The sequence below is a fragment of the Engraulis encrasicolus genome, chromosome 19, assembly GCF_034702125.1.
Source record: "Engraulis encrasicolus isolate BLACKSEA-1 chromosome 19, IST_EnEncr_1.0, whole genome shotgun sequence".
Taxonomy (NCBI): domain Eukaryota; kingdom Metazoa; phylum Chordata; class Actinopteri; order Clupeiformes; family Engraulidae; genus Engraulis; species Engraulis encrasicolus.
Genome location: NC_085875.1, coordinates 31,582,580 through 31,595,143, shown reverse-complemented (window position 1 = coordinate 31,595,143; position 12,564 = coordinate 31,582,580). Strand labels below are relative to the sequence as shown.

The window sequence follows — 12,564 nt, the reverse complement described above, 5'->3', positions numbered from 1 at the left end:
GAGAGTAAAAAGCGAGAGGCTAGACTATGATGTGCTGCCATGGCTTCATCCATTAGCCTCCCGCAGGGGCATTGTTCATTGGAGCCACACTACACTAGTGAAGAGGACCAGGCTAATGCTAATGCTCTCAGGGCCATCTACTACTGCAGCCCCAGGGCCCAGCCGCGCCGCTACCATGATCCCCCATCAATTACGCCACCCTGCTCGCTCGCTCGCTCGTCCCCACAATCTATCCATACCTCTGCACAGGGCTGGACTGGCCATCTGGCATAGCGGGCATTTCACGATGGGCCCTGCACCCTCGTGTACTCCTATTTTCAGAAATGTAAAAAAAAAATAGGGGCCCACGAGGGTGCGGGGCCCTCTGGTATGTCAGTTCTGCGCCGGTTATTATGAGGGGGCCCTTTAGGCCAAAAGTGCCTGGGCCCTATTTCTCTCCCACTCCAGGCCTGCGCCACCCTGTTTGCTCACTCACTCTCTCAGCCGCCCGCCTCCACAATCTATCCATTCATACCGTTGCAGACTACTGCAGTCCATGTAGCAGCTAGCTCAGCTACCAAATCCAGCAATAAAACCAACACCAACACATCATATGCAAAACACGAAATACTGCAAAAGAAATGGTGCCAGAGTGAGTTTATTAATGGTGCGCACAAACCTCTTTTTTTTCAATTTATGTGCTTGGCAATGAGCGCTGGGGGTACACACTGGCGAGAGGTTGGGTAGATCTATCTTTGTATGACTGTGGACAACGCGTCATTAGTCACGGGGAAGTTCGGCGCAAAAACGCAAAAATTTCATGAATTCATGAAAAGCTTAAAACGTGCAGATGCATTTTGAGGGCAGTGTTGTGGAACGCCACTACATAGGTCTCACTAGGGTTTGAGAACGCGTTTGCCTCTCTCACTCCGACTGGTTATGGCAATCCAGTATACTATATAACCACAGGTGGGGGAATTCTAGCTGCCGCTGGAGCTAATGTGCAGTGCCTGAGTTATGTGAAAATGAGATGATTCACATAGGGATGGGGGGAGGGCAACCGAGCGGGGTTGTGCTAGAGTAGACTATTGCAGTCGAGCTCATGTGAATCAGCACTGTTTCAATCTACATGATGTCACTACATGGAAAACGGCACCCACCCTCCTGCTGGGGCTGGCGGCTTCATCTATTCCTTATGTGTATACCGGTGTGTGTGTGTGTGTGTGTGTGTGTGTGTGTGTGTGTGTGTGTGTGTGTGTGTGTGTGTGTGTGTGTGTGTGTGTGTGTGTGTGTGTGTACCGCTTCAGAGTTATACTAGAATTTCTGTGTCATTCACTCAGGGGCGGACGTCTTGGGGGTTCTAATTTGATTTTCCACAAGCCGATTTAGCCGTCATCCAATGACATCCAAACCAAGGTGTGCTGCTTTTTTCATTTGAGAGCTGGCTGGGAATCAGCCTGGGCTTTTCGTAACTCCCATCGCTCCCGTGTGGTATGCTAACACCTCCGCCTGGACAGTATTTCCTCGTGTGTGGAGGAGGCAGGTACCTATTCGGTATGCAAATAACAATGCCGTTTAATTAATGCATTCCGAGGGTCGGTAACACATAAATGAATTGCCTGGTTAGAATGTCAGTAAGATTAATGGTAAGACCGGCAGACATGCTATTTATGTAAATTGCAATATCACTCTTTTGTAAACTAAAGACCTCTCTAATGGAATTTGCTCACCTCTGGTGGGGAGGCACGGCACCCTGAGAATAAGGATCCAATGAGCTTGTGGTGATAATTCGGCCTGGGTGCGAACTTCCACCCCAGTGGGACTGAGGTCTTGTACGCCAGGGTCATGACGACAAGTTGTGCTTTGTTTTGCATATGTTTTTTTTCCCCAGCTCCCTTCCAGCCCGTGACCAAACACCGTGTCATCTTCCATTATATATTTTTTAATATAAAAAAGCATTTAAAATAAATGATCTTGCGTTGATTGTGATGGATAGGCTATGCTGAGAGGCAGGACCTTGAAGGGCACAGGGGGGGATAAGTCATCATTCTAGCTCGCCTGTCTGATACATCAAGGGAAGCACCAACATGTGTTCAATGTCACTAGGCCCCACACTAAGCCTAAACAATTATAGTATTCACTGGGGGAGGAAATCCAAGCACCCAGAAAGCAATCTATGCAGCATGCACCAAAAACTCTGGAAGCCTGCTATGCAAGAGCTCTCCTATTGATAGCAACCGAAGAGAAAAAAACACTCCTGTGCAGGGCCGCTGATAGCTTTCGCTGGGCCCAGGACAAATTCGTCTGACAAGGCCCCGTACCCAATACATACAATGCAATTGGAACCCAATTCTGGGCCCCATATCTCCCTGGGCCCGGGACTGTCTGCGGGCCTGCTCCTGTGATGTAATGGAAGCCGTTAAGCAGCAGAAGTACAATATTAAAGTTCATCACTTTGTCTTCATTAATATCATTCACAGAAGCAGGAAAAGTGTAATCTGATGCGGGAAAATTGTAATCTGATGCAGCAAAAGATTCAGGAAATGAGAGCGGGGCCTTAATGACAATTTAATATTTTCTGCTGGTGGAGGCTCGGATGGATTTTATTCAACAGCTATTGATTTTGTGGGCCCTGTGCAAGCTTTGTGCAGTCGTTAACAAGAGCTTCACTTTCAAATTACTTTGGGCTTTGACCCACATCTGCCCATGTGTATTGCTGAAGTCTGACTTTTTTTTCTCTTTTCAGGGCAGCGATGGGGCTCTCACCATGCCCGGCCCGCGTGACAATAAATGTGGCAAAGTGACCCAGCCAGATAAACCTGCACTCAGCGTAATAAGGCTACTGTGTTACGATTAATGAGATACCCAGGGCATTATTTGTTATGTTCTATATCTTATTGATTGCATTGTCTTTGATCTCTCTCTTATTCTCTCACTCTCTCGTTCTCTCTCTCTCTTCTTTTCTTTCTCTCTCTCTCTCTCTCTCTCTGTCTCTCTCTCTCCCTCTCTGTATTGCTCTCTTCGTGGACCCTGCCAGAGCTCCACGGTAAAGGAGAGGCTGAAGGTTGAGCATCTGTAACATAACATGCAGACTACACACAAAGCCCCCATGCTTACCCCAGATCTGTTACCTAGACCTAGATTCACTAATCACACGTGGACATACAAACATGCAGCAGCAGCAGCAGCAGCAAGCGAGCAAGGCAAAGAAGGACAAACATGGCTTCTGGTGGAGGAATCTATAGCTATACCTTTATCTTCAGATTCCCCCTATGCTGCAAGAAAACCACTCGATCATGCAAGACAGTGAGGGTGTTTCATCACTCTAATGAGGAGTCACATAAGTTATGGATGACTTTTGCTCCCCCACTGCCTGTTTGCCATGAATTTCTTCCTCCCTGATTGAGTCAATGACCACTGTGGGTTGCTGTGCACCTGTGCACGGATCCATCCATGTGGTAGCAGGGGGCACATTAGATATGGGGGGTGGGGGGTGGGCGGTGGGGGGAGGGTTGGGGGATCTTCAGCCCCAAGGCTGTCCTGTTTGGCTGTCCTGTGCAATACCTGATCAGAAATGGGGACAAAAACAAGCACTTTACTTTACTTTTTAGTAGAGTTCTTTTAGTTTATTTCAGCTTACTTTATATGTTATGATATATTGGAATTGTCATGATCATGAAGCTGGCATATTTATGGTGATTTATTGTATAGCTCTGGTTGAAATGTGTGGCTGTGTGTCAACTATTATCTAAATTTTAAAACCATTAAATGGCTGTTTATGTCACCCACATAGCAACATTATACATCTGAGGCATAAACCTGTGGAAATGGTTTGTTTTACTGATTTTATAGACATTTAAGTAGCTGGGGTCAAAGTGACCCCAAGGATTATGGATGTTTAAAAAATTGAGGGTAACAATCGGGTTAAAACACGTGTGACAACATGGATCATAAAACACTGTGGAACAATACATGTGCACATAATTAGAATCATTAAGGTGTCAGCAGTGGTGTAGTCTACGTAGAATGCAGGTATACGTATACATGGGTTATACATTTTGTTTATAACCTGACTGCGCGAAACTAGCTTCGCACAACTCAACCTCTGATTGGTGCAAACCGCTGTCGGTCAAAAAAAATAGCTCACGTGGTTGGCTGCCAGTGTCTTGCCCCTCCTCATAACATTGTGTTTAAAAACACCGCGAACCCATGTATACCCACTTCAAAATATCAGGGATTTCAGTATACCCACCTAAAATTGATTGATCCATTATTTAGAATGGCGCAAATATATACAGCTTACCCACTTCAAAAAATGCTCAAATATACAGTATACCCACCACAAAAAAGTATACTACACCACATGGTGTAAGTAGACAAGTCTGCCAGGCAGGATCAGTCCTATAAATCGAAACATGATACGATACGATGCAGTACGATACGATGCATTTTCATTCAATATCTTTCAGAAAAGTAATCAAACATTGGGATAAAGAAAAGGAACATGAAAGAGAGGCAAAGCAAACCGACCTGAATTGCATTCTTTCTCTATAGGTCTGTTTTCTGAACAAGTTTCATGGAAGTCATTATTCCATGCATAGTTATCATTACGCTCAGTCATTACGTTGCCTCTTTGCGCAGATGGACCCACCGACGGGTCCAGTCACTCATTGCTGATAAGACTCAACTACATCATAACAACATCGCTATGACATTACCGAATGCCTTACAGTAAGTAACGGATTAAGACTCGGTCATTGCAATTTTGGCGAAAGTACATAGGCTTTGTGCAAAGGGGTTAAAGAAGCCAATCGTGCATATTTTACATAGACAAGTAAGTATCAAGTATACACTTTAAGTAGTGCTACCAGATGCATGCATGTGAATGTAGCCTACATAGCCTCCATGGAAACAAACAATTGAGGACTCCAAATTTGAGTTTGCATTCAACATGCTGCTGCTGCGTCTCATTATTACCATTTTGTCACCTGTCTCCTGCTTCTTCTCTGTGTCCCATTTCAGGTAGGCCTAACGGTAGGGACACATAGGAAGCGAAGAGAGGCGAAATCCAACCGTCATCAGGTCGTCGCGGCGAATCAAATGGCATGGAACAGTTCTGTTGTTGATTTGATTGGGCCGCGGCAGGCGAATTCGCTCCTCATTTGCATGACATTAAACTTTCTTTAATAATTTCGCTTCGCTTCGCTCCTGTTCGCTTGCCATCGCTTGCCTTCGCCTCTCTCATAGGAATGAATGGCACAGTTCGCAAATTCGCGTGTATGTGTCCCTACCGTAACACTCAATTTCTTCTGCAGTACACATGGCACACATACTGCATAGCCACATGTGTGACTGCACTACAGCCCATATTCCCCTAAGCCATAGGCTTAAGTTAACCTGAACTGCTGTCCAGTGACTCCAGGTCAGTAGCAATATTGCATGCTGTATGCAAGGTAACAGAAGATGTGAATAAGAATGTATTTACAAAAATTGGATTACAGGGTGACTCGGAAAATGTGTTGCTAAATGCTAAAGCTATGAAGTATCCCCATGTCATGAAGTGCAGTGCAACAAAGTATGCAACACATTATGGACCCATAGTTAGTATATGTAATTATGTAATCATCCCATTAAGTCAGTATTTGGGGTAGAATAGCACATTTCACACATTACATGTTGAGCAGTGGACACATCTGATTGAATCTAATCCAGCAATTCTTTCTTCAGAATTTAGCATGCCACCTTCTTCCCATCCCACCACTCATACATAATCACATTCAGTGATTGAACGTGGCTGACTGACTGCAAAAGTGCAGCCGGTGCAATTGAAAGTGACACAGCATAAGCAGCGACTGTCAAACAATTAAACACTATAAACAGCAGCAGACAAGCGAATGATGAATTTGGCTGCCTCGGCCGATTTGCTCCAAAAAGAGACTCGGGAAAGTGAAAGGTGGTGGATACGTGAATGAATCACAGGAAATTAGCAACAATCTCTGCAGTGGCAAAAAAAAGAAAACTACCCCTGGATGGAGGCCTATTCTCATTTTGATTGCCGGGTTGAAAATTGCCATTTGATGTACCCACTCTCGCGACGTACGGCTCAGGGGGAAAATGTCAGAATAGATGTGTTCAGCAAAAAGCGTGATTATGGTAGATTTGCACACTGTGCTAATATATCCAACCCGGCACTACCTCCATTACTGAAAAACAGAGACAGGTAGGGGGTTGGGGGGTGGATAGTAGTTTCGAGACAAAATGAAACAGGAAGATTTTAAATAGCATTTCCGAGACGGATAAAGGTGGGTGATGAAAGGTGGTAAAAATACGGACTCTGAATAAGACATAAGACGTATGAATATGGATGTGGAAAACACTACACTGGGTCATCTGCAAAAACCTGACTTCCTCATTGTGTATTTATGATGAATGAGGGTCTCGCAATTCTCTGGCAGGGTCCCCTGACCGACAAATAGCCGGCTAATGACAATCTTTAAAACATATGGTAATGTGGCACTTACAATGCATTGCAATCACCAATATCTCCAGCGGTATCTGAAAAAGGTTGCCTGAATGACAAGTCGGCCTACTAAACAGATATTGTGCTCTTATATTCCAATTATTATGCAGAGATGAGGGGCTGAGCAATTGACTGAAATGCTAATCAGGATTCAAATATCTATTTTGCATTAAAAAAAACCTGTCCATTTCTGACAGGTGGAGAGGCTTCAAGCATGACGCCGCTATTGGAAAAGGTGGAGAGTTTTGAAAGGGATGCTTGGTTTTTGCTGACTGAGCCATTGCCATTAACTTTGCATATGCTAATCATTTGTTTAGGTAAAGAAGGACAGCTTAGCCAACTGACATAGATTTAGGTGTTGGAAATAAGTAAAAATAGAAAATGTTGTTGAAGCTTGCCAAGCTTCAAGAGGTTCAAGGGCAGAATATCGTATGTCTACACAAGCCATTGGAAACAGATTGGTGTGTCAGTGCAGAGCAGGCCCGCCAACAGGTTTCAGAAGCCATATCCTGTCCATCAGATGCCAGATTCTAACGCTTGTCCAAGCCAATTACACTGGGGGAGATATCATTCATCGCTCTCTCTCTCTCTCACACACACACACACACACACACACACACACACACACACACACACACACACACACACACAGTCACTCACACACACACACACACACACACACGCACACACACTGACACACACACACAAAACCACCTTCTCCCAGGCGTATGAGTCTGCCAGCGACACCCAGACCTGTTCCAGAGCGTTAATGAACCCAGCCCCTCACAAAGGACTTCTAGGTGTGTCATTGATACCGCGCGAGAGAAGGTGTCCGCCAAACTTGCACACGGTCCTCCTCGCCATTAATCCTCTAATCTCTGTGGAGGAGGACGGGAGGAAAAAAGGCATCGGCTGTCACAAGGAGGGAATAAGCGATCTAGGAAATGACACTCTCCTTCCTTCTCGCCGAGCGAGGGGACTGGCGGGCGGCGACGTCATCTCAAGGATTTAATCTCCATTTGCCGTTAATCACAGGCAAGGAGGGACATGAGGGACACAAGGGCTTCAGGAGGGAGGGAGAAGGACAGGCATTCCTCACCAGGAGAGGAGAGGAGAGGAGAGGAGAGGAGAGGAGAGGAGAGGAGAGGGGAGGGGAGGGGAGGAGAGGAGAGAATGAGGAGAGGAGAGGGGAGGAGAGGGGAGGGGAGGAGAGGAGAGGGGAGGGTAGGAGAGGAGAGGATGAGGAGAGGAGATGATGAGGAGAGGGGGAGAGAGAGGAGAGGAGAGGGGAGGGGAGGGGAGGAGAGGAGAGGAGAGGAGGGTAGAAGAGAGGAGAGAAGAGGAAATGTGGAGAGGAGAGGATGAGAGGAGAGGGGAGGAGATGTGGGCAGAGGAGAGGAGAGGGGAGGAGAGAATTGGAGAGGGGAGCAGAAGAGAGGAGAGGAGAGGACGAGGAGAGGAGAGAATGAGGAGAGGAGATGTGAGGAGAGGGGAGAGGATGGGAGAGAAGAGGCGAGGAGAGGGGAGGGGAGGAGAGGCGAGGAGAGGAGAGGAGAGGAGGGGAAAGGAGAGGAGAGGAGAGGAGAGGAGGGGAGGACAGAGTAGGAGAGGAGAGGCGAGGAGAGGAGAGGAGAAGAGAAGGGAGAAGAGGGGAGAGGAGTGGAGAGGGGAGTAGAGGGGAGAGGAGTGGAGAGGACAGGAGAGGAGAGGTGAGAGGAGTAGAGGGGAGAGGAGTGCAGAGGAGAGGAGAGGAGAGGAGAGGAGAGGAGAGGAGAAGAGAGGAGAGGAGAAGGGCTGCTGACCCAAATACTATGAACCAGAGGTGTGACCAAGTCACTAATGTGCAAGTCACAAGTAAGTCTCGAGTCTTTCCACTCAAGTCCGAGTCAAGTCACAAGTCAAGACACATCTGACCAAGTCAAGTCCAAGTCCAAGTCGTACCCCAGCCAAGTCAAGTCCAAGTCCAAGTCTCATTTTTTTTTCAAGTCCTTACCAAGTCACAAAGGGATATTCTATTTGCAATCACAATTTCGATCATAAATTCATTAGTATAATAATGAGACCTGAGTAAAAAGATGAGAATTACTAAAACAGTTGCTGAGAAATCAGTCTAAACCAAACTACTGCTTGTGCTGTGTATGTAAAATGACATTTAATTTCATATTTTTTTTTCACATAAAAATACATTTCATGTGAATTTGTACTTAAACAAAGGAGCAACCATATGCCAAATATTTACTGCCCAGTGGGCAAATAGTCCTGTTTGCAAGAATGTGTGCGTATGTGTGTGTGTCCGTTCCATCATCTGATGGCATAAACCTATTCCACTACTCCACCCTGGTCTTGGTGGTGGGCCGGTCATATCTAGTCAAGGTTGTAAGTTATACAGACTCAAGCATCATAACGCTAAGGACAGGACTAGGGTTAACTTTTTCACTAGGAGCACAGGCAGGGCCGCTGACCGCTTTGGATGGAAGGTTTTGTCAAGACATTAGGGGTGCATATTACACTTCCGACCTGAAAACGCGGATTCACACTTTCAGCGTACTATGTTTGAATTTACCCACAAAGGCCAAGGGTGAAAGTAGTAGCCTATTCATGTCTTACAGGTGCTACCCACCCTCCCCCCCTCTCTTTACTGTAACACTCGACTAATGTAAACATTTTGGTTTGGCTTTAAAAGACGCCATTTTCCCTAAGGTACCATATTAAAGGAACAGTCCACCGTGTTTCAATAATAAAATATGTTCTTCTCTGACCTGAGATGAGTTCCTCTGGACCTGCCTAGTCTTCGGACGCGCCCCCAGTCAGCAGCGCGCGCTGCTCAAACTCGTTAGCATTAGCTTGGCTCAGCTTTGTGGATGGACGCAAAGGGTGCCTTAAGTTAGAAGTGACCAAATCCTTCCATGTGTTCCCTATTAAATCTCCCCTGCATGACTAGTAAACCGATCACAAAGTTGTTGCACAAAATGAAACCTGGCGATTTCCTACTAGATAAAGAAATGGCACTGTAATGAAAGGCGTAGTAATACATTTTGAGCACTTCGACTTCGACGCATTGATATCTTCACTCCTAGTTCCCCCCTTCTCCCCTTCCCCCTCCCCTCCCCAAAGTCTCCCTCTCACAGCCACTCACTTCCGTCAATACAACCAACCTGGCCGTACACCCTAGCCAGCTGATAGCAATGAGCATCCAGGGACAGTGACATTCTAGTGTTGGTGGTGAACAAACAATCATGCCAAGACAACGTTGTTTGCGAGGTTGCGGCGACAAGTGGAGAACGTACACTCCAATAAAGTTCCACAGGATCCCCAAGACCACAAACGGCGGAAGGTTTGGTTTAGTTCTACAGCTTTGAACAAGGACCCAGCAACACCGCCGGAGGTTTGGAAGAGCTGTTTGCTCTGAACAATTTGCCGCCGACGACTACAACATTTCTGGACAACGACTGAAGGATGCGGCAACACAATCGGAGCAGCGAATACGGATACAGTCGAGTGAAACACAGAATATTGTAAGTGTTTTGTTTTTTTAACATTGTATTGTTTGGTCTGGCAGTGGCAACCACCAAAAATACTCCACCACCATGGCTACATTAGCCGAACACAACCCACACAGCAAAAGTACACCGTAATGGATCCGCCCCGGAGTCCACCATCCGGAGGCCATCCTCCGGAACGGATCCGGTAAACGGGGCCGTATCGGCGTCCACTTGCACGCCGCCTATCATCCGACGCGGAGGCGTGGTGCGGAGTCAAAAGGGACCCGTTTGTCACCCGCAACGGATCCGCGTGCAGAAGCGTACCTCCGCAGTGAGCCCGGTTCGGAGGCTCGACATCCGATGCGGACTCATTACGTGTCCACTTATTGCATCCGTCACGGTTCCACTACTTTTTATCAGTTACGGACCCATTCCGGACTCATAGATGTTCCGGGCCGGGACCATTTTGGATCCGTGCTCATAAAGTTACTTTCTTATTATGCTATAATCCCAATAAACGAACACTAAACCAGTTAACCGTTACAAACAGCATTTAGATTTAATTCTACAGATAACACAGACCTGGCCTAGACACCGTTTAAATAAGATCCCGAAAAAAACACAACCTGACGAAGAACTTCACTCATCATGATTTTTTATTTATCTTGACATTATTTTTCTGTCTCACTGTCATGTTGAACAATCGCGTGTCGTGGCTGCCTTCTCTTCCTTCCCTCATCAGTCGACGGGGAAACATCACATCAGCGCTCCGATCTGAAAAGGCAACAGAGCTAAACTTAGAGCTTTCATTTAAATTTCGTAAGATGACAATCAGACATTGCATTGCATATGGAATGGACAACGCTCTTTCACATCTCTATCCCGTGACAGTAATGATGTTGAATATTATAAGATGTACAATGTCCTACTTACTCTTCGTCGTAAAAGCCGGGAGGCAGGCGGGCATCACTGTAGCAGGGTGGATTACAGCTGGCTAGCCCTGTCCGACCCAGAGGTAATTCCACCTGTTTACTGTTGCACAAGATTAAGAACAAATTCAGATATTTGTAGCCCAACCACGGACATCTGTATCAAACTATGAGCCCAGCTACTTCATTCATTCACCAATGATGGACAGCATGGGACGAGGGCGCAGTTCATGGCCATCCATTAATTGCTAATAAATAATTAGCCTGGATTTCGTTAACGTGAGGAAAACATGATGCCACCGCTTTAGGATTTGTGCCGTTAAAAACACAGTTGGTGCCAAACCTGTTGAGAGCATCACCAATCCGTGTAAAAGTGTACCAAGAGCCAAATTCAGACCAATATAGCCGTTTCATAAGAGTATTTGAACACTTAGACCTACGTTTAACTTTACACAAGTTTGCTTCAGCCAACCGGTTTGCTAGTAGCTGGCTAGCAAGCTAACGTAAACAAGGCTGTTAAAATGGGCACAATGTAAATAATTTTTATTCAACTGCACTTCCTCCATGTATCGGATGGCATCATATTTTAACAGCATTTAGGAAATACTACCATAGCCAATGTTCCGGGCCGGGACCATGTCTTTGAATGAATGAACTAGCTGTCTCGTTTTGAAAACAACTATAGCCTAGGGTTAACATACACTTGTTAAAGTCATAAAACAAAATCCTACGAAATATCAATAAGCATTGATAGTATAAAAGCTTCAGATATACTTTTTGTACCTTTGTGTATCATCTAATATAAATAAATCAATACTTACTGGAGAGCGCTGTTCGGTCGTGTCTGCCCCAACAAAAACTGTACCAACGTCCGTTAGATTTTACAGCGCGTCCGCGTTTGTGAATCAGATATGGATGCGATTATGGTCCGCGTTTTGACAGTAGAATTTGGGGCGGCGCACGGTGGCGACCCTGATCCACCAAGTGGAACCCAAAGGAATGTGACAGTGACACGGATGTGGTGACTTGAACGCGGCTCCGCATCGGAGTCCTCTGCTGTGTGGGATATTCCTGAATGTTGATACACAAAATGGGCTATTACAAAATCGGTACCCTAGAGACTTGCAAATATAGACGTAACTGATTGAATGACATGAAAAGTGAGCTAAAGCTATCACAATGTAACTTAGTTGTGGTGGGTTTTGTTAGTGCTTGTCTAACAGTTTGTTTTTGTGGTGGAGTCTGAAGGCAAGCTCCTCGCGTTATAAGCCCAGTGCTTGTCTGTTTATGTTTTGTCCACGGAGTCGTCATTGGAAGAAGGGTTCTATTTGCCGTTTCTAGCTAGTATTAGAGCTATAGCTAGCTTCACGCAGGCGAATACGGATAGGGTATTACATCGAATACGGATACAGTGGAGTGAATCACAGAGTATTGTTCACCACTCCAGCTATCCTTTTCATATAATGACCAAACAGCAGGCAGCGCGGACATAGTTCTAATAGGCCTACAGTAGCCTAGGTTTGTGAGGCAGTGCCCACTAGATTGTTCAGTTTATTTTATGGTTTATTATGATATAGCTACTTTATTTATGTGAAAACCACAGATCTACTGTAGTGGGAGCCATACCATTGAACAGAATTGTATGCTGTTCATT

At 45.8% G+C, this 12,564-nt stretch overlaps 1 long non-coding RNA gene across 1 annotated transcript; it reads right to left on the bottom strand.

Annotated features, from left to right (window-relative positions):
• Positions 1 to 10,107: 10,107 nt before the first annotated feature.
• LOC134470116 (uncharacterized) lies at positions 10,108 to 11,971 on the bottom strand. The gene is made up of 2 exons (XR_010039157.1): positions 11,732 to 11,971; positions 10,108 to 11,013 (listed from the first exon to the last, which is right to left on the bottom strand). It is a non-coding gene; the product is annotated as an uncharacterized LOC134470116 (long non-coding RNA).
• Positions 11,972 to 12,564: the final 593 nt, after the last annotated feature.